General features: G+C 34.8%; 1 long non-coding RNA gene across 3 annotated transcripts; it reads left to right on the top strand.

The window, feature by feature from the left end:
* The first annotated feature begins 15,171 nt into the window (after positions 1-15,171).
* LOC125842436 (uncharacterized) lies at positions 15,172-19,185 on the top strand. Of its 3 annotated transcripts, XR_007443915.1 has the most exons (4): positions 15,178-15,269; positions 16,967-17,035; positions 18,439-18,943; positions 19,074-19,185. It is a non-coding gene; the product is annotated as an uncharacterized LOC125842436 (long non-coding RNA). The 3 variants fall into 3 exon arrangements; XR_007443914.1 differs by having other exon boundaries at positions 15,172-15,269; positions 16,954-18,943; XR_007443913.1 differs by having other exon boundaries at positions 16,967-18,943.
* The last annotated feature ends 2,184 nt before the right edge of the window (positions 19,186-21,369 follow it).

Raw genomic sequence — 21,369 nt, 5'->3', positions numbered from 1 at the left:
CAAGAATCTTAATGCATAACATATAGTAATTCAATAATTATGAATAGAATTTCAAAAGAATCAGGAACTCAAGAACTCAATATCAACTCATCTCAAGAATACTCAAATCTAGGGATATAATCCTAGATTACTCTTTTACTGATTTGAAAGTAGATGTAGGGCGTGAGGACGAATTAGTCCAACGCTATGATTGCCTTATATACCTGGAAGAACAAGGTTCTTGAAGAATCGTGAAGAAGAACTTGATTAGAAGCCTTGAAATCCTAACTTGAAGCAAGAAAACCTTTCTTTAGACTCTTGAATTAGTTTCTTGAAATCTCTATGGAAAAGAATTATGATTTTCATTAGTGATTCATAACTGTATGGAGTAATTTGAGTTGAAAAGAATGGAATTCTTGGAGAAAAACTTACCTTGAAGAAGAATCTTTTTCGGTTTGAGAGAGAAGAGAATGACGTATTAAGAGATGAAAATCTGATTGTTTTGGGTGCTTAATTAGTCAAGAAATTCGTTTAGGATTTTCTTAGAGGTAAAAAAAATCAAAAATACCCTTTTTTAATGTTTTCCCGTCGGATAATTCGTCAATGCATTGTATCTGGTTACTAAAATGGTCATAACTTTTTACTCGAAACTTGGATTATTGTGAAATTGGTGGCGTTGGAAAGAAGATTCAAATATCTTTAATTTGATAGGTTATGGGCCATGTAACTCTCTAAGATATATGGTTGTTTGAAGTTGACCCAAAGAGAATCTTACATCAAAACTTAATCGGTAACTCTACTTTGTGCTAGAAGTTTCTAGTGACCTTAATTGATATCCAAAATCATTCCAACACTAAATAATTTACCTTTACACATATGAAAAATTTAAGAATCACCTGATACGACCCTACAAGTAAATGAAGAAAATTCGGGTAAAAACTTTGAAATTTTTGGGGTGTTGCACAATGCCAATAACATCTTCGGTATAAAGATTGTTGCCCAGTTCATGAATTCGATTACTCAACTCTCTGTCAAGCTTATTGGTAGCTATAACTTTGTGTTGTGGAAGGCCAAGTTTTCCATATTTATGTGTGGACATAACCTCTTTGGCCATTGGCAAGTCACTGAATGCATATATTTTTAACCCAGTATGTCAAATAATAGTATATAGAAAGATGTTGAACCCACTGTTGACACCCAATTTTGACCTTCCCCAATAAGAATTAATTCACGAGCTTCTTAATTCCCAAACAATTTAGAATAATTAGTTTTATAAAATTCAAATACTTTCAAAGTCATTTTAAGTGATCTTAGTCGATTTTCATAATTTATAAATACAAATATATTTCATATAGTTTTTTTAGATATAATCGGTATGTTTCATAAATATTTGACAATCATCTCAAAAAGATTTTATTTTAAATATTCTAATAAAATTAGTTTAGTTTAAATTATGGTTAATTTTAAAAAATCAATTGGTTTATAGTTGAATTAATTATTTTATTTTTGTTAAGATGGGAAGCTCCTAAATTAATTATATTAATTCATCATATTTATATTTAGCCGAATTTGCAAATGAGTTCAATTTGATTAAGTTCGTAATCTCAATTGGCCAATTACAACTCATTGTGGTTAAATTAGTGATTTACTTGGCCATATAAAAAAAAAGAAACTAAAGTTTTGGGCGTTCCCTTAAATTTCCAGCAGCCTTCTCCATTCTCTGCAGCCCATTTCATTATTTTCAACTACATTCTCCAGCCCACCCGTTTCCTTTTACCCAGACCCGACCCAACTTCTTTTACCATCAACAAAAAAGAAACCCAGCAATATAATATACAACAATACAAAAACGACCCAACCCCCCTGTACATCTTCTTTTTCTTCCAACAGAATTGCAAACCCAAAAACTCCATCAGTGAACCAGCCCAGAAATCGGCCACCCACTAAAGTCGACCCGAGTCCAGCAACTCACGATTCCAAGCGTGAGTTCACGGTGCCTTCACGCCAGCTCGAACAGCAACACAAACAGCGACCATACGACATCTTCACGGCCTCAAATTCCGTCAAACTACACAGAAAAGCAGCAACAGATGGGCAGTGCTGTGAAATTTTTGTCTTTTTCTCCAATGTCTCTTTGCAACTCATACATTTCCAGCAGCAAAAAGGCATGCGTCTGTGTCCCTTTCCTCTTCCAGAATGGGTTGAAAATCTCAAAAAAAGTATGCTTGCCTTTAATGGTGAAAGAATTTTGATTTCGAATTTCGAATGGCAAAATTCCATCCAGATTTTCGCCCTTTTTTCTATATGAATTTTCTTGTATAAAAGCTCTCTTTGCATTTAATCTAGGGGTTCTTTCTTTTTTAGTCTTGGAGGTTAAAAAAAATAGAGTTAGAAAGTTGAGAAAAAAAAAGTTGGAAAAGGTTGGCAATTCAAAAACGGATTCAGAGAATCCTCTAAGCAAAAATAGCTATAAAGTGTATATGAAACACATTTGAGAAAAAGAGAAGAGATAACTAGTGTTGGTTCGAGTGTCGTTCTCTTTTATTGTTTACTCTCACTTCACAGCCTTCGTTTGAGTTTGAGTTTCTGCCCGAATTTTTTGTTCACTGTTCGTATTTGAGTTTTGTGGAAGAAGAAGTTGTCCCCTGCTCGTCCCGTCCCCGTTCGCTGCCCGCAACAAGGTAAACAGCTCGTGACTCTTTCATTCGTTTTGAGTTCAATGTGTTGAATCGTGTTTGGCCTCTGTTTATTCAAAGAGGATTTTATAGGATATGTCAAAGCATAAATCTTTCTTTTCATGTTAATCTTTTATGAAACTGATATACATGCGTTTCATTTTCAAAATGATTTATCGTCCGTGTAAGCCTGTTTTTCTCTGTTCGTGGTTCTCTTCGAGTTTCCTGATGACTGTGTTTATTTTGATCTTTGTTTGTTTACTTGTTGGCTGCATCGATATTGCTCTGGTCATATATTATCCAGATGGTGTGATTTATTCGTCACATGTTTTGAAGGTGTCAAAAATCTGATCATCCTTTTCCAGAGTCTATTTTTAAGTTTTAAATCAATAGTTGGGATGGATAAATGGGGTCTAGCTCTGTATGGGTTGTCTTACAACATGATCGACTCTTCTATTTTTGTTTGTTTGATCTTGTTTCTTGTCGTTTAGATATTGTTTAAGTCCAGTTTGGATGTGCTGTTTCCAGATATTATAACTACTATTTATGTTTGATCTATCTTATTCATTGAAAAAGTGGGTATGAATCGTAGTCTTTTAAAGGGAAAAAACCTCTCATTCATGTTCTAAAACTTCTGCAAAATCCTAGCATGTATTGTTATTTTTGTTTATTTGTTCCTCTTGTTTAAAAGGCTTAGTTTCATTACATTAACATATAGGTCTGCTACAGCCCTTTTCTTAGTGATATGAAGCACTGCTTTATCATTTTCTCATTATTCATGGCTGCTATGTCTAGGGAAGGAAATTAGTTTGAATGTGATAGTTTAACTTACTTTAAGTTAGCTTTTGTCTCACTCTTTACCTCTTAAACTCAATTTTCTTACCCTCATTTTAATATGGCTGGCAACTGAATTGGAATCGGGACGACTGGTCCGGTACGGACCGGAACCGGTCACCACGGGCTGGAACCAGTAATTTCGGAAAAAATATGGCATACCCGTCCCGGACCGGACCAGAAATCGGGTCCCAACGGATATATTTTTAATTTTTTAAAAAAAAATTAAAAAATTAGGAACATTACTCAAATAATATTAAAATTTTTATAATTTTAAAGTTAAAAATTTATACTTTTAAACTTTTAAATACAAACTTTCAAACTTTAAAAGTATAGCAGTTTAAATTTTACACTTTAAAAGTTTGAAAATTTAAATAATAAAATTCAAACTTTAAAACTATAAAAATTTAAATTTCACACTTAAAAGTTTGAAATTTAAATTCAAACTTTAAAACTATAAAAGTTTAAATTTCACCCTTTAAAATTTTGAAAATTTAATTCAAACTTTAAAACTATAAAAATTTAAAAATTTAAATTCAAATTTCAAACTTTAAAACTATAAAAGTTTAAATTTAACCCTTTAAAAGTTTGAAAATTTAAATTCAAACTTTAAAACTATAAAACTATAAATTTCACCCTTTAAAAGTTTAAAATTTTAAATTCAAATTTCAAACTTTAAAACTATAAAAGTTTAAAATTCACCCTTTAAAAGTTTGAAAATTTAAATTCTAACTTTAAAACTATAAAACTATAAAAGTTTAAATTTCACACTTTAAAAGTTTGAAAATTTAAATTCCAGAGTCAAGACAATAATAAAAAAAAAATTAAGGCGAATAGCCTATACTTTTATTAATATTAATTAAATAGTACAAGTTGAATTACAAAATATTAATACAGTATTAAAAAATCTAATCTACACAACCACCATCTAGGAAGGGTTCTGTTTGAATTAGAACTCGAATTATTATACTCATACTAATAGACATTTAAATTTAATAGTTCATGCTACCAAGGAAATCTTTTTTTAAATCATTTAACATTTCTCTAGTAACATGCTCTGGAATTGGTTGATTAGCTAGTTCCTCCATTACATCAATGTCGTCGTCACTAAAATCTTGCAATATTTCATCAACGTCATTTTAAAATTTAGTCGGTAAAGGTGGACGACCATAACTCCTTCTTTAGCCATTAATCCAATCTCTAAATAGTATCGATATCTCCAAGCTATCTGCTGCTAATGAATATCTATGCTCTCCAATTTAAAAGCTTGCTGCACTAAAAACGCCTTTCGAAGCTGCTGAAGATGCTTGAATAGCTAACACATCTCGAGCAACCGGTTGAAGTTTTGGAAATCCCTTGTCGCGATTGCTCCACCATTCTAGAAGATCAATAGTAGTAGGTTCTATATTTTGATTAATATATCCATCAAAATCATTTATATCATTGTGAGAAAGTTCAATATAAGAATATATCATATCATTAATAGCATCTTCATTATTATATCTACTCCTAGAACTTTGAGGCTCTTCATTACGTACTACATTCATTATATTAGAATTATACAAGTCATACAATTTTCTAGCTTCAATTTTTATACTATCTTTAACATCTTGACAACCAGGTGTTTCATCATCTTCACTATCAATACCCAAATTAAAATATATTTTATCAATCATTCGTGATGCACCTTCATCTTTGTAATGTGGGTTTAACAAACAAGCGGTTAAATAAATTTGAGGAATAGGAATAAAATATTTTAAAAATTTTTCAATCATTTTCTTAACAGATTCTTTAAATCTTGGTTTATTTTTGAATTTATAAAATTTACTAGAAATAACACAAATATTAGGTAAAACAGAGCAAATAGTTAGATAATAAAGCGCATATATTTTTTTTGTAGTTAAATAAAAAGCTTTTAAGAATTCTATAAGTTCTTTTATGTCATCCAATCATTATCATCAAGTCTATATGTCATATTTGAATTATGAGCATTCCAAATCATTTGTAAAGGTTTCCTATATTCATAAGCGACTTCAAGCATTTTATGTAAAAAAATCCATCTAATACACACTGATTTTGGATTTTTTCTAGGTGGAAGATTAAATTCACGACAACAATTTTCAAAATCTCTGCGTCTAGACTTAACTTGACATTTAAAAATAAAATGACATGCAGTTTCAACTTTTATGCAACCATCATTATACATTGTTATACCATCTCTAACAATCAAATTATATATGTGTGCAACACATCTAATATGAAAACCATCAACATAAATAGGGCAAAGAGACAGTTTTAGTATTTCAACAACAGTTCTATTATTAGAAGCATTATCTAAGGTGACACTATTTATTTTATCACAAATTCCATAGTTTTGTAAAACATCTATAATTGTTTGAGTTATATAACTACCGGTTTTATGCATTTCACAACATTTATAACCTAAAATTCTTTTTTGTAAAGTCCAATTTTCATCAATCCAATGTGCAGTAATAGTGAAATAGTCATTACCATTTACACTACTGCCCATATCATAAGTAATAACTATTTTACAATTATTATAATAAAATAAACAACGAAGATATTGAAAATGTTGAGCTTGATAATCAAAGATAGCCTTTTTAATCGTATTTCTAGTAAAATCTTTAAAATGTGGATTATACACAATTTGAATATAATGAATAAAACCGGAATTTTCAACAAAACTAAATGACAAACCCATAACAACAATCATTTTAGCTAATTCTTCAAGATTTTTTTCTCTACTATATGACCGTTGTATACTATAGCCAGAAACATTAGAAGGATTTAATTATGTTTGGACCATATTAGAGCCTTCTACTCCTACATTTTCAGGAAGGGTGGTACCATTCTTTTTAGCTTCGGCTACAACTTTAGCATGCAAAAATTCATTTTTAAAACATGACATTAAATGATTACTCAAATGTTCTGTCCCACCCTGTTTTCCTACAGTTTTATGATTCATTCTATGTTTACATTTATTACAAATAGCTTGTGTTTTATCTTCATTCTGAGTCATAAATTGCCACACACTGATTTTTTAGCACGTTCTACCTTAGTCCTAGGATGCACGAGGGGGACGGGAGCAGGACAACGAAAGGGAGCGGGAGGGGAAGAGGGATTGGGAGTGGGAGTAGCTGTAGCTGGCTGAGTTTCATCATCATCATATTCATCAATATTATTATCAAAACTATCAATATAATCATTAACATCATCATGTTCATCATCATTTTCATCATCTTCAGGTAATTCCTTATCAAAATTACCACACCTTCTTTTTAAATGTTTATGATAAAGATCTAATCCACTATTACTATCAATATTAAAAACAGTATTATCAACATGCGTATAATCATCCGTATTTTTTCTTACTTGAGAAGTTTTTAGATTTAGATTTAGAAGTACTACCAGTTTTTTTTATTTTGATTGGATTTTGAGGTAAATAAATTAGTGAACGAATTAACTATGGTTGTTTTACCCTTTTCAATAATGTTTTTTCCTAAATCCATATTCAAATATAAAAAGTGAGTAAATTATGTATAATACGAAAATGTAATGCAAAATTTTAAACAAATAAATAAGTAGAGACTAGTGACTAATTACTCACAAAATAAATAATTAAATGCAAACAAATAAATAACTAAATGAAAAGTGAGTTGGAACGAATGTACCAAACGTCTACTTAATAAAGTAGACGTGTATGATCGAAAGCCAAAAATTGAAAGTTGAATTTTGAAGCTCCAATTTCCAAAGATCAAATTCGTAATTTTAACGAGAATTAGAGATTAGAGACTAATAGAGAATTAGAGAGTAGAGATAGTAGAAGTTAATAGTTTCGTGAGTGAAAAGAATAAAAGATTGGGGGTAGTCATAGTTAAAAAAATGATGAAAATGTAGTTTTTAGAAGGTTGGGGTATTAAAAAAAGTTTGGGGGAGGTGTAAAGGAGAGTTATGGGGGTGAAAGAGCCGTTGGTGGGGCCTAAAACCCGTTGCCCAATGGCTCTCAACGGCTATAAATAATTAATTAAGATTTTAAAAAAAGAAAAAAAAGACGGATCGGATCGGATCGGGACCGTAATCGGGACTAACCGGTAAATCTCAATTTCTGTCTTGTTACCCCTCCCGGATCGGCTACAATCCAGAGCAAACCGATATTAAGCAGAATCGAGACGGAATTGTTAAATTGCATTTCCGATTTAATGATAACAACCCCCACCTTGATGAATGTCTCAATTCATGTGCTTTAATTTATCCCACATAATTATTTTGTAAGAGTTTAGGACAGGTGAAAAATTGGGCCTAAGGCCCAATATATTTCTTTTACATTAGTTTAAGGCAAGTGTAGGTGACTCTACAAAATGAAAATGGGCCCAAATACTGGCCCAGACAGACAGGAAAACTAGTTTAGGCCCAAATCTCTTTCCCTCTTTGCTTTATTGTGTTTGTTTATTTGTCGATATTTGTTACTTAATCTTAAGGTTTTAAAAAAATTCAAATCCCCAAGAGACACCAATTTTGAATTAATTACTTAACAAAACTATTCATATCTTACTTGACCTAAAAATTAAATAAATAAACAAGTTTACAAAATACTCCACTTGGATAATATTTTAATATCTTTCTTCTTTTTTCTCTTAAAATGGTCCTAACTATAAAAATTGCTCAATTCAACTTAAGTTAAAATGTTTTAGCCAAATAATAATTGTCGAATAATCGCGTATTAGTGCGAGTTTCGGGTGGTTTCAAATACTTCTCGAAATGAAAATAAGAACCTCGAACCCCCTTAATAATTTTTCATTAGATTTCTGTTTTAATATTTTGAAAAAGTAGTTTTTCTTGATTTTACTTTAAAATTAAGTGGCAACTCTAAATCGATCTAAATAATATTTTCTTAATAAAATAGAATGGCGACTCTGCTGGGACTTGAATGTTTCTAACCTTAAGATTAATTTATTTGGTTATGTGTTTTGATTGTCTACTTGCTTTATTCATTGTATATATTAAATTGTTGCATTCATAACATGACATACTCTGTCAAACAACATTTGTTTTAATTTTTCATTTAAAGGGTGATTATGCTGGCCGCAATCGTTCATTAACCAAACTCTTCTCGGGGCACCCTGACGAATGTAGTTGGCTACTGGATAGTCAACAATCGTTAACTGTCCCAGCACAAGTAGTCCGCTTGGGTCACCTATCCACTATAAATAAAGTTCACTCTTAGTCAAGACTAGTGTAGAGTCAAACTCAATCCCAAAATTTAGCACATTGACTTAAAATGAACCAACACCCAACGCGTGTTGGGCCTATTAGAAAGATCACCTTGAGTCTAAAGAGCCCACGGCCCGAACGGACGTTCATACTTATGTGTTTGAAGGATGTATGCGTTGTTTGACAAATTATTGTGTCTTGGGTTTGGGGGTATCTAATTCTTTGTATGTTTTTGTAGATGACCAAGCAACACTTGAGTTTCAAATGGTCACCGAGACGCCAAACCTTCTCCGTGTATGGTGGTACAATCTCAATGCATATCAGAAAAGAGAGCTTTCAATTCACTTGGGTCACCTCCCGTCGATAATGAATTTCTAAGTTTGGCCTAAGTTTATTGAGGTGGTCACTCGATTTTCGAATGATAAGAGGATGGTGTTTCACTTCGGAGATGTCGAAATGACACCAACTGTTGAAGAAATTAGAGATTATCTAGACAACGTCGGAATATGCCAGAAAAGGAAAAATCATCCAGATCATCACATTTTGCTACCGGATAAGCCGACCAGTACAAAACTGAAAAACATACTGTTGTTGGTAAATGCAGACTGACTAGACACCCTAAGTATTCCGTTTGTGAAGTTCTATGAACGATGGGGACATGAGAACTATTACAAGAATTTTTCAAATGAGTTTCTCAGTCGCAGTAATTGGAGTTAAACTCAAACCTTAGCATTTGCCATATGTCTCTTAGGGACGATAGTATTTCCTCAGGACAAGGGGAATGAAATTGATACTCGGATTGTCATGGTAACTCAGGCCATCTTTGAGGATTGGTAAAGAGGGACAAGTCAAGAAATACTTCAACCTGGTCCCGATCATTTTGGCCGACATCTACCGATTTTTGGGTCAATGCAAATATGAGTTTCCATTTTTTCAAGAGTCTAATATCTTGCTGCAGTGGTGGATGTCTAAACATCTAGTAAAGAAATACGAGACGCAGGTACAAAAATTAGCCGAGCCACATAAGAAAAGCCATCTTGACCACTACAAGTTGCATTTGAGCATCAACAAATTCTAGATCCACAGCACGAGGGAAGCATGGGCTAAAGTCTTCCACGACATAAAAGATGAAAATGTACAATGGATGTTTCAAAGTTTCATGTCTAAAAAAATAGTTGATCAGGGGGCTAAGTGTCCTTTTGCTAATTCTTCCTGGCATTAGAAGTGTACGACCCTACAACCCTAGCAGGGTAATGCGACAATTCGGCAAAAGGCAAATTCTACCTTTTAAAGGAGACACTAGACGCTACGTCTTTGACTACAATGGGTGCGACAAGATACCTCATGCCAAGGAAATTCTCGATGAATGGGTCGGACGGGTCAACCTAAAAGGGAGCATGGCTGAAAACAGATATGAAGCTGGGTATGTTGACGAATACAAAAAATGATTGCAGGATAATCTGTGTGGTACACTTGACCCAATGCCATGCACGGGACGACAAATTGAAGATGTCCAAGTAAGGCTCCAAATCCAAGCCTACCACTTTCAGCAGGAATGGGACCGAAGAGAGCAAGAGTTTCAACGTAGGGAGCAAGAATACCTACGTAAGGAACAAGAGTTCCAGCATCGAGAATATGGAAGCCAAAGGGCCTTAGCCTTTGCCATACAAGAGTTATTTAACGCAAGAGCCTACCTGATATGTTTGGATTCAAATTTGGATGATCACCTTAACACTCTCCAGGGCGTATTGATGTCTTCCAAAGCTGTGTTCGCCGAGCCGCATGTGATGACTAGCAAGTTCCTCATTCGCGAGAAAGTGGAAAAAGCAAAAGGATGAGCGGGACCTTCAGCCTTTTAGTTATTTTATTCCCCTACGTGGGATTGGTGTTATTATATTTGCAGTTTATCCCTTCCCTAAAAGATGTATCCCCTTTGTTCATTTTGAAATGAATTCTCTAATTATTTATGAATCTTATTTTGGGGGATGCAACAATTTGTTTCAAATAGCGCAATACATCCTTCAAAATCGTTGGGCTTACCCTTGGGACAAAAGGGTCACGTGCATGTTTAGGACGCGATATTTGTCTATTTACTTGTGTGCGTTAACTGTTTATGTGGTACGTTGCTTTGAATGAGGACATTTTTAGCCCACTCCCTTTCAAAAATTTCTGAAAATCTCCACAATCCCAAATACAAGTCACTACCAAAATTTTCGACCAAAATTCTTGAGTCTTGAGTTTCTCAGCCAAAAATAAAATCATACTACCAAATCCTAAAACATTATTCTGTCATCTCAGGATAGGTAAAACCACTGCTAAGATGGAAAAAGGCAAGAATGTCGAGGTGAAGACGACTAAGGAGAATTTAAGGATGAAACTACGTCGATTCAAACAAGAGATTCGAGAAATAGGAGAAAGAAGAACATAAATAGAACTAGCCACTGCAGTTGCGCAAGCCAAAAGTGCAGCACTAGACACGGAGTTGGCGGCTAAGATGACAAAATACGTTGTCCTGAACGAAGAAACGATTGCTATGCGGAAGGAGCATGATGTCTTCAACAATGATATAACCATGAGGCTTTAGAAGATATACGGAAAATGTTTTTTCTTCAATAAAGAGGCCAATAGTGGTCCTAAAGACACTCACCCTAGAGCTACTGAAGAATATAACGATGAGGAAATCATTTATATGTCTCCCTTCCTAAGACGTCTGAAAGGAGAAAACAAAAATATCACACTCCCAGCTTATGAGCGGACACATAACGTGTGGGTAAGAGTCGTACCGTGTGCCCTTATTTACAAGTACCTTAAGGCTTCACGCATGTTGAAGCCTCTCTAAGGAACCACTTTGGGTTTGGGAATGAAACCTCTCAAAATATGTGTGCCTACCACCCGAACCAAAGAGGACACACTATAAAATAATGTGTGGAGCTTAAGGCAGCAATCTACGACCTGATCAACGTTGAGGAGATTATTCCGTATATGTGGGGAGAGAACACCGTCCTTACCTGTGACCAACCGGAGCCTGGTATGCCGGTCACTGAGCACACTTTGTTTTATTGTCACTACTTCACGCCTTTTAAGAAAAAATTGTTGGATATCTACAGTTAGTTGGTTCAAAAAGGGGTCTTGGCCTCTATTAGAGAGGATGACGAAACAATCGATCCCGTTGGGATTGAAATCTAGAAATCCCCCCCTATCATGACGCCATAAATCACAACATTGGAAGAAGCCTCGGGTTTCGCTATGACGTGGAATCCCTCATTAACATGGGAAAGATTCAAGTTGAGAGTTTACTCCCCGTGATTAATGCAACAGTCAGAAGAAGAAGCTTTGATAAAGGCACCATCTATCTTTTAAAAGCTTTATTAAATGTTTTTTTTACTTTCCTTGTAATCTTCAAGAAATAAATGAATGAAAATGAGAATTTCCTTTTGTATTCGAACTACGTAGGGCCTGAATTTTCCTTGGAAGATACGTAGGCAGCCTTTCAAGGCTCGGCCCCTATATTTTTAAAATTTTCTTTTCCCCCCTTTCATTCTACAAGGAAACATTGAATTCACATCAACAGATGTTGAGAGATGTAGCAAGAAGACCTTAGTTCAACACAATTTAACCTTTCTGAGTCACTAACCTCAAAATAAAACGAGCAAATTCCCGCTTGTTCAAAAAATCAGTCCCCATTACTCATGGGTAACGTGTCCTCAAACAAAATAATTTTTATGTGTTTACATGTTTTCTATGTGCTATTTTGCTTTATTTGCCCTGAATCGAAACTAACAGATTTGCCTTTGAGTTGTTTCCTCTACAAGTAGTTAGAACTGATCTGTGTTGATAAGCTGGCTAAATACCCCTATTTTACAATATCAAAAGGGCCTACAGATTCCTTCCTCAGTCAAAGTTCTCAAAAGGGCAAGTCAACAATGGGTGATAACAATGAAGTGATTGGCCTTACCAATGTTGTCGTGTCTTAGCCCGTCATTGCTGATCAAAACGAACTAATTATGTAGTTGATGCAGCAGATCACCGAGATGAGGGTCAAAATGCAAAGAAGGGCAAGATCTGCCTAATCTGGTCTTTGGTTTCAATGCTCCGACAGATGGAAGGCCTCCACTTCACTTTCCTCCTTCAAGTGCGGAACAGACTCAAAACCCACCCTCCAGTCGTGCTCATAACCCCTCAATCATCGACCTTACCACCCAAAATCCCCATTATGCCTCCGCCTCTTATCAGACACCACCCCCTCTTCAAAATACCAATCTCTTAGTGCCACTTTCTCCCTAAAATGCCAACCTCCAAACCAGTCCACCCCTTCAAAACTAAAACGTTAACAACCCGCAAGCTTCCCTCCGTCACCAAAATCAACATACCAACCCCCAGACTTTCCCTCAAAATTACCAAGCCACTCAAAATGCCCAAAGTCCCTCCATTGCTCCACCCCTACCTCAGAAAGCCATTTTCCAAATCTCGATTCCCAATGAGCATGACGCCCATAGTTCTGAGCTTGACCATTACGAAGAACGAGAGAGAGAGTGGAGGTCAAAGGAAGAGGCCGCCAAGCTGGATATGAAGGAAGAGATCCGAAAGGCCATGAAAGAGTTGCAGTGTATTCCTGAAGTCATCGATTTGGTCCTTCCGAAAGGGTTCAAGGTGCCAAAATTTGACGTTTTTGGAGCAATAGGGAACCCCTTAGCGCACCTGAGGGCCTACTGTGACCAACTCGTGGGAGTTGGAAGGGATGAAGCTTTACTGTTGTGGTTTTTTAGCTGAAGTCTGAGGGGAGAGGCTCTAGAATAGTTTACATCTCATGAAACGAGACAGTGGCCTAGCTGGAACGCTCTGGCTAAGGACTTCATCGAATGATACGCCTACAATGTAGAGATCGTTCCTGATCGTTATTCCTTAGAAAAAATGAAGTAGAAATCCAATGAAAGTTACAGAGAATTTGCATACAGATGGAGAAAGGAAGCAGCTAGAGTTCGGCCTTCTATGTCTGAGAAGGAAATTGTCGAGTATTTGTGCGGGTTCAAGAACCCGAATATTACGATAGAATTATGTTGCTTCGTTGGAGCAAAGTTTGCTGAGATAGTCAAAGTAGGTGACACTATCGAAGATTGACTAAGAACTGGGAAGATTTCCCATGTTGCTGCCTTTGCCTGGATCCTCGAGTTTGTTGAAGAAGAAAAGAGAAGACGTGTCTTCTATCTCTTATAAGGGGAAGAAGATCCCAAGGAAATTCTTATCATGCCAAGGTCGTTCTCGACCTTCACGGAGTTTGTACCCGACTTGTTATGCACAGGCGAATTACCAAAATACCCCTCCCACCAGTTATCAAAATACCCCTCCCCCACCAATTACCAAAATACCCCTCCCCCTACTTATCAATATACTTCCCCTCCTATCTACCAAACTCCCCTTCCAGTTTACCAAACTCCACCACATCACCACCAGAATGTTGCCCCCAACTGTGCTAATGTTCAGGCAAATTACCAAACTCCTCCCCCAATGTACCAAACCCCAGCTCCACTTTACCAAAATACCCCCCAAAACTACCAAGCTTCACAACCAAATTACCAAACCATCTCATATCCCAGATATCAAGCTCCTCGTCAAAACACTCCAAATTATCGTCAAATGCCTCCCCCTCAACAAGGCAATTACGATCCACTCCGTCCTAGATTTGAGAAAAAGCCTGCTAGAAATTTCACTCCGTTCATCGAAAACCAAACAAAGCTATTCGAGCGATTAACTGCGGCAGGATATGTTCACCCAGTGGGGCCCAAGCCGGTTGACACTAGCTCAAAGTTTTACAGACTTGACCAGAGGTACGCATATCACTCCAATGGTGTTGGACATAATACCGAGGACTGTATCAACCTGAAGCATAAGATCCAAGACCAGATTGACACTACTAAAAAAATAGTGTTTAGCGACGGATATTAGCGACAAATTATATTCCGTCACTAAATAACGACGGATTAGCAACGGAATAGTCATTTCGTTGCAAAAATTACTAATAATTTTTTGAGTTATAATATAGCGACGGATTGGTGACGAAATATATTTTTGGTCGCTAAAAAATAGCGGGAAAAATTGGCGCCCTAATTTTCGCTACGGATTTTGCAACAAAGTAGGTGTAACGAAATTTATTAATATTCCGCGATGAAATTTGTGACGGAAAAGCGTTGCTAGATTTATAAATATATTTTTATGGAATTTAAATTATATAGTGACGGAAAAATCCGTCGCTAGAATTTAATCTAAATTAATATAATTATTTTTTAGCAACGAATGTCATAATCTATCACTAAGTTTGTTGCAAAAATATTTTAACTAAGTTTGGACCTTTCTTAATCTCAAAACACAATAGGAAGCTACAAAACATTTTCCCTAAAAAATAGGGTTTTCTTCCTCAGCTCTCCGTCTCAGCTCCCATCGTCTGAGCTCCCATCGTCTCAACTCGTCCTCTCAGCTTCCATCGTCTCAGCTCATGTCTCTTTCATCCTCAGTCTAGAAATGTTCCCACGCTTCTGTTGCCTCAAGTGAAAGGTAATTTCTCTTTGTTCATCTATGTTCATTTCCTTTAGAAATAGGGTTGTGCTATAGTGCTATGATTCCTTGAAATGGGTCAAAGTGGTATTTGCAAAAGAAAATCAAATATTTTTAATTTTAATTGAAATTCTTACCATTGGAGATGGAGTTTTGTTTGGTGATACATTTTACAAAATATATTTATGTTCATTTCCTCTATACAGATAAATAGCTAACCCAACTAGAAGCTAGATCAATTAACATGCGACTAACATGTGGTTGATGTTGATTTATTGATTGATGAACCTTCATTTTTTAGCCCTTCTCTTGCTTTCTCTCTTCGGGTTGAGCTGTTCCATTCCATAGTGTACTGTAGTTGTCAGGATGTCCGGTACTTGGCAGAAAACAGTTGAGATTTCACTTATAATAGGTGTATTATTTATAGAAATAGATGTTGTGTTAATGATACCATATGTAGGAGGGGGAGATAGGTATCCTCTGTTCTGGCCTCCGCACTGTGGTCCATACGTAAGTCGAGTTCTTGTAATGTGCTAGTTTTATCTACCATGTGAAGTCCTCTCTGAACCTAGTGATCAGTTTAAGCAGTTTTGTTCTTCGTATATGAGGCATCTGGAGTCCTTTAGGGCTTTGATGGATGACCTAATTACGAAATGCATGATCTCGTTAGCTTGAATTTACCATTTTGGGCTGCTTTTTAATGGATTTCTTAGTAGCTTAATTTAATAGTGGAGCGTAGTGACTATGTGGATAAAACCATCTACTGTAGTTATAATTGAAGCTTCTTCGACTTAACTCTCTGGTAGTTGTTTTATTACTATTACCATGTCTTATAAAATCATGTGCATGATGGCAGAAATGCATATGTTTCTGTGAAGTTCAACTCAGCTTAGTTTTCCTTAATTTCAATACGTTGGTGGCACTTTCTCCTCTCCTATATCCTATATGGGAGATGACTACATATGGTCTAGTTATTTGCATGATGATTAATAGCTCCTCAAATCACTTTAGTGTTAATGTTGATTTGTCCGAGAGCTGATATATGATAAGTTAGATTTCACTGGATGGCGAGTCCAGTGTACCCATGTTGGTTATTGAGATTGAGAAAGCATTCGAGTGACATTTACTGTGTGACAACTTGCCTCTCATATTGTTCAATTGCCATGTGCAGTTGGTTGCTGATTTTTGCGTTGTAGTTGTTGTGCTTTAGTTTCCTACTTGTTTGAAGGTGAATAGCATCTCCCTCATGTTGTTCCCTTGCCTCTCCGCAAATACATATGCATATCATATGTTTGAATATAGATGACTCCTTTCACCTAATATGGTTATGTAATATGTATTTTTTACTTGATTAAATCACTTGATCATGGCAAATTGTATTAATTTGATGTGGAAGATGGTAGGAGTTCCTTTTAGCTTTAGAAAATGTTACCATGATTTTCTGAACCTATTTGTTTTGTTTGTGTGTTAAAATACGTTTTATGCTTTAAAAATCACCTCGAAATGATTTGATTCAATGAAATTAGGAAGGATTTTTGGTCTTATCTAACACGCTTGAGTTGGTTAGTGTTGTATGGTTCATTGTAGAACTAATTTAGTTTGAGTATTTTTCTGTTGAATATACTGATTTAGGTGATTTGGGGTTTAAAATTGCTATTTCGATTAATTTTTTCCTTTGCGTCAGCTTTTCGTCTCAGCTTTTTGTCTCCGAAGAAAGACATTGACATCTGGTGTACGTGAAACTCGAAGAAAGACATTGACATCGAGTAAGTGTTCTATTTCTCCTCTTTGTTCTTCTTTCCGTTGTCATCCTTCTCACTGTTCCCATTTTCAGATCTCATGAAAAGAATTTCTTTTGAAGTTAGAAAAGGAAAATGTTGCCTCAACCATCTCAAATAAGAAATTAATTTCATTCTGGAAGAACAAGTTTTTTAATGTTATTTCTTATGGGAAATATCTATAGTTTTATACTACTAGTTGTGTACGATATTTAACAATTAAATTTTCTATTGTGCGATACTACTAGTTAGAGTCATTGTTGGGAAAAGTAGATGCCGCTGCAAAGAATTGGTGGAATTCTCTCATTAGGAATGAATATTTTTGATGTTTTTGGTGAGGCTTAAATTTCTTGTAAACTATCTGCTGGTTTAGTAATTGTGACACACTGGATTAATGCATGTTGTTGGAGGTTTTGTTTGGAAGTGCATGAAGGTAATGGTTTAAAAGAAAGCTCATGGTAATGGATATTCACCATGTAATTACTCTTTTCTAGCCAGCAACATCTGGAGTACTACCTGTAGTATAGGACTTGCTATGATATTTGTGGTTTGATTATTTATCTTGTTTGTTCTTGAAACTCCTACATTGAAAAATTGCATCTGGATTTATTTTTTAGGGATCCTTTGCAATAGTTGTGGCATTTCTTGTGCTATGCATGTACTAGCAAAGATTAAACTTTTCTTGTAATTATAATGGAAAAAACTTAAATTCTTGAGTTATGACTTACAAAATTCTTCTCTTTCTCATTTTGATGTAAGATTAATGACCTTAAATGTCATGTCCATTTCATAAAAGTAAGTTTCTCAAATTTAAGTACTGAGTGATATATAACTTTATTCCAACAAAATTACTTTTTATGGTATCTATTGAATTACTTTGAAAATACAATGACACTATGACAGGCAACTTGATGATAATATTCCATATATTTCTACATATAAAAACAAGTCATTTTCTCCAAAGTAGAGTCAAATTTTGTTCAAAATCTTTTACTTATATGTGGCTTAAATTTTTAAACTTTGTCTACAAAGTCTTTATTAAAGACTACCATAAAGAAGTCGGATGGGGAAGATTTTAAACATTAGGAAAAAGAAAGGGAAGTTCTGTTAAAGAAAGGGAAGTTATGTTATTGAAGGACTTGTTGATCTTTCTATGTGTTTGGTGTTTTGTTATTTGTATGCTTGTACTACGAGTCCCTTATTTATAAAAGAGAGTATAGTTTATACTCTAAAGCAAGCTGGCTGGATTTAGAATGCTTTAGAATCTTGATTGGAATAAGAATGCTTCGATAACTTGATTGGAAATAGAATGCTTTATTATTCTGTAAGTTGACTGGAATTAGAATTCATCAGTAAGGAAAAGTTTATTTTTTAATCTAAGTTTTGAAAAGCTTGTAAGCTTTTTTCAGCTTTCCTAGTAATAAATTTCAGAAACTGTGTGGTGGGTGAAGTTGCTGCTGGGACTCACACAAGTGGCTCTATCTTTTTTTTTTAAAAAAAATTAAAGTCGGGCCATAGACCCCTTTTATTGCCAAATATAACCAACTGTACAAGATCAGGCCCAAAAGTGGCCTTGTCCAATAAGACAAAAATAAAATAAGAAAAAGGACCAAATGAACAAAGATGTGGAAAGGTCACTGTAACATATCTTGAACATATCTGCTGGAAGAAGCGGGTCATGGAGGAAGACAAGGTTGTTGTTATTTTCTGATCCCCGGAGGAAGCACCATAATTAAGCGTGTGAGCTACTTGTCGTCGTCCAACCCCCGGAGAAAGCACCACTAACAAAGATAATCTCCATCTTCACTTCTAGGTGAAAATGAAAAGAAATTCACTCTTCTCTATCTCACAATAGGAGGTGGCTCTATCTCAATTGGTGAACATCGCAAGAAACTTGTAAGTATATATTTCACAAATTATATAAGTAACATTTTTAGGTTATCTTATATATACACTTGTTCTAAATACACATTATGCAATAGATATTTTTGTATCTAAAAAGTGATTTTAATTTTCTTTTGTAAAGGCTATTGAAAAGGGTCGAGATCCAACACCAAGCGAGTTACATTTGCATGTCCATACGCATGGTAATGATGGAAAATCTTTTGTTGGTGAACGCTCTTGAATTGTCCATGTAAGTCCAAAACTTTGAAAATGCAAAAAGACATTTGTTTTTTAGGTCTATCATAATGTTTCATTTCATTTCTAGTATATGAAGATATGGTTGGTTTATGCTATTGGAATATATGAAGATATGATTGGTTTATGCTGTTCGAAGTAGTATTAAGACATATAAATGTTGTTGGAAGTAGTATTAAGACATATGGTAGGTTTATGTTGTTGGAAGTAGTATATATATGGTTGGTTTATGTTGTTTGTTTATGCTGTTTTTTTTTTTTAGAAAAGGGTAACTGATGTTGATTTATGCTGTTGGAAGTAGTATTAAGACATATAAATGCTGTTGGAAGTAGCATTAAGACATACAAATGTACATCTTTTTAAGGTCTATCATAGTCCTCTTCTTCCATGTTTGCCGGGTTAGCTTATTAATTAAATCATCAGCAAATGGAGCAAACTGTAATGGCACTGTCTAAATCTGGAAAGTAACCGTTAAGAATAAACTCAGTTTTCAGTTGCATTTGGTTTGGCATTTCTTGATGAAAGATCAATCCCTAGTAAATTTGCTACATTTTACAGGTTCCAGGTTATTACCATCCCAAATCTTTTACACTTTCGAGTTAAAATAAAATAAAATTTCTAGTTTTCTTCTGTAAAATGTTTTAACCATTCCGAGAGATATAACTGGCTGCAAAGGATCAAATACAACAAGGGAAATCGATAAAATTTAATGATTTTAATCATACACTTAAAGCATAGGTCTAACAAAAATTTCAAACTGGTATCTGAAATTTCTTACAATCAATAGTTTTTTCAAGTAATACAGGGAAAATGCTAGATCATCAAGTTTACTTTTTCCTGGATCTAGTCAACTGAAAAAACTAGATATAAGCCTCTAACTGTTTTTGTAGTGCATCATATAAGCCTTAATTATTGAATTGTACCTGCATGCACCGTGAAAAGAATGTTATTTGGAGTACAAATACAAAAGCCTCTCCAATCATTTTATGTTTTTCATGTTGTGGCTTGGAAGTGAACTTACCTTGTGCATCTGCTTCAACAATGAATCAACCATGGAGATGTGCTGTTTATTTTTTACAAGTTGATGACATTTTGTTAATCAAACTTCATTTTCTCTTCTATTTCTGGGAATGTTGTTAACTTTGAACACCCTGAAAGAACGAGAATTTCAAGCTTTTCCAATCGAATTCTCTTTGGTAGGGTTTTAAATTTCTATAGTTCTTCAGATTCAGTAAGACTAGCTTTCCAAGATCTCCAATAGAAAAATTGATTGGTACCAAACTTGTGCATTCTTCAAGAACCCGAATGCAGGTTTTTCGTGTGTTTTCCAGTCTTTGAGCTAGTAGGTTGAAGCTACTGCTTAATTGGTATGCTGAAAACTCTTGTTTCATATATACTTTCTAACTTGTCTCTTCATGTGTTTGTTGGGGACATGAATATTTTGTTGAATATAGTGTTGTCACAACTGTAACTTACAGTTTTAATCTAATCTTAAATGTACTGTAAGTTGGCTAAAAAGTATAGCACATTTAGTTAAGCTATAAGGTTTATGCATGTTTCTGCCTTTTCCTTCCATTTTAATTTTATTCCTAATCTTTAATGTTTTCTCTTTATCTCAATTTATTACAAGAAAAATATGAAGAAATATTACGGGAGAAAACAACCTCTCAATCTGATATTGATCAATGTGAAGCATACTACCAAGCTGTCGGGGGAGAAAAGAAGAAAAGAATATACGGTCTTGGATCTGAAGCAAAAAATTACTACGGGCAGAATCTTTGTGCCTCATCATCTGTAGTATCTTCAGTTTCACAATCAACATCGACAAGAAATATGGATGTGTTTGTAAAGGAAATGATTCCTGCCCTTACTAATCATTTTCTTCCGGTTATATTATGGAGCGGGTACAACAAGTGGTTACTCCCATTGACAATCCATCACTTGTGACACCCATGGTGCCTCCTGCTACTACTAATGAGGAGGAGGTTGATCATGTAGTTTCAAGTGATAAGGGTATCCCTTAATTAGTCTCATGTAGCTTTAATTTTTTATGTTGACTGTCTTTTTGAAAAGTACAAATTGTGCGATGACAATAGTTGATGAATGTAGGTTCTCTTTAGAATAGTTGATAGATTGCTTTTGATATTTTGCACCGAAAGTATGTGATTTGGAATTTGCTATCT

This window comes from Solanum stenotomum, chromosome 10 (assembly GCF_019186545.1).
Source record: "Solanum stenotomum isolate F172 chromosome 10, ASM1918654v1, whole genome shotgun sequence".
Taxonomy (NCBI): Eukaryota; Viridiplantae; Streptophyta; class Magnoliopsida; order Solanales; family Solanaceae; genus Solanum; species Solanum stenotomum.
The sequence above is the reverse complement of the archived record's forward strand: the minus strand, read 5'-3'. Positions and strand labels throughout refer to the sequence as shown.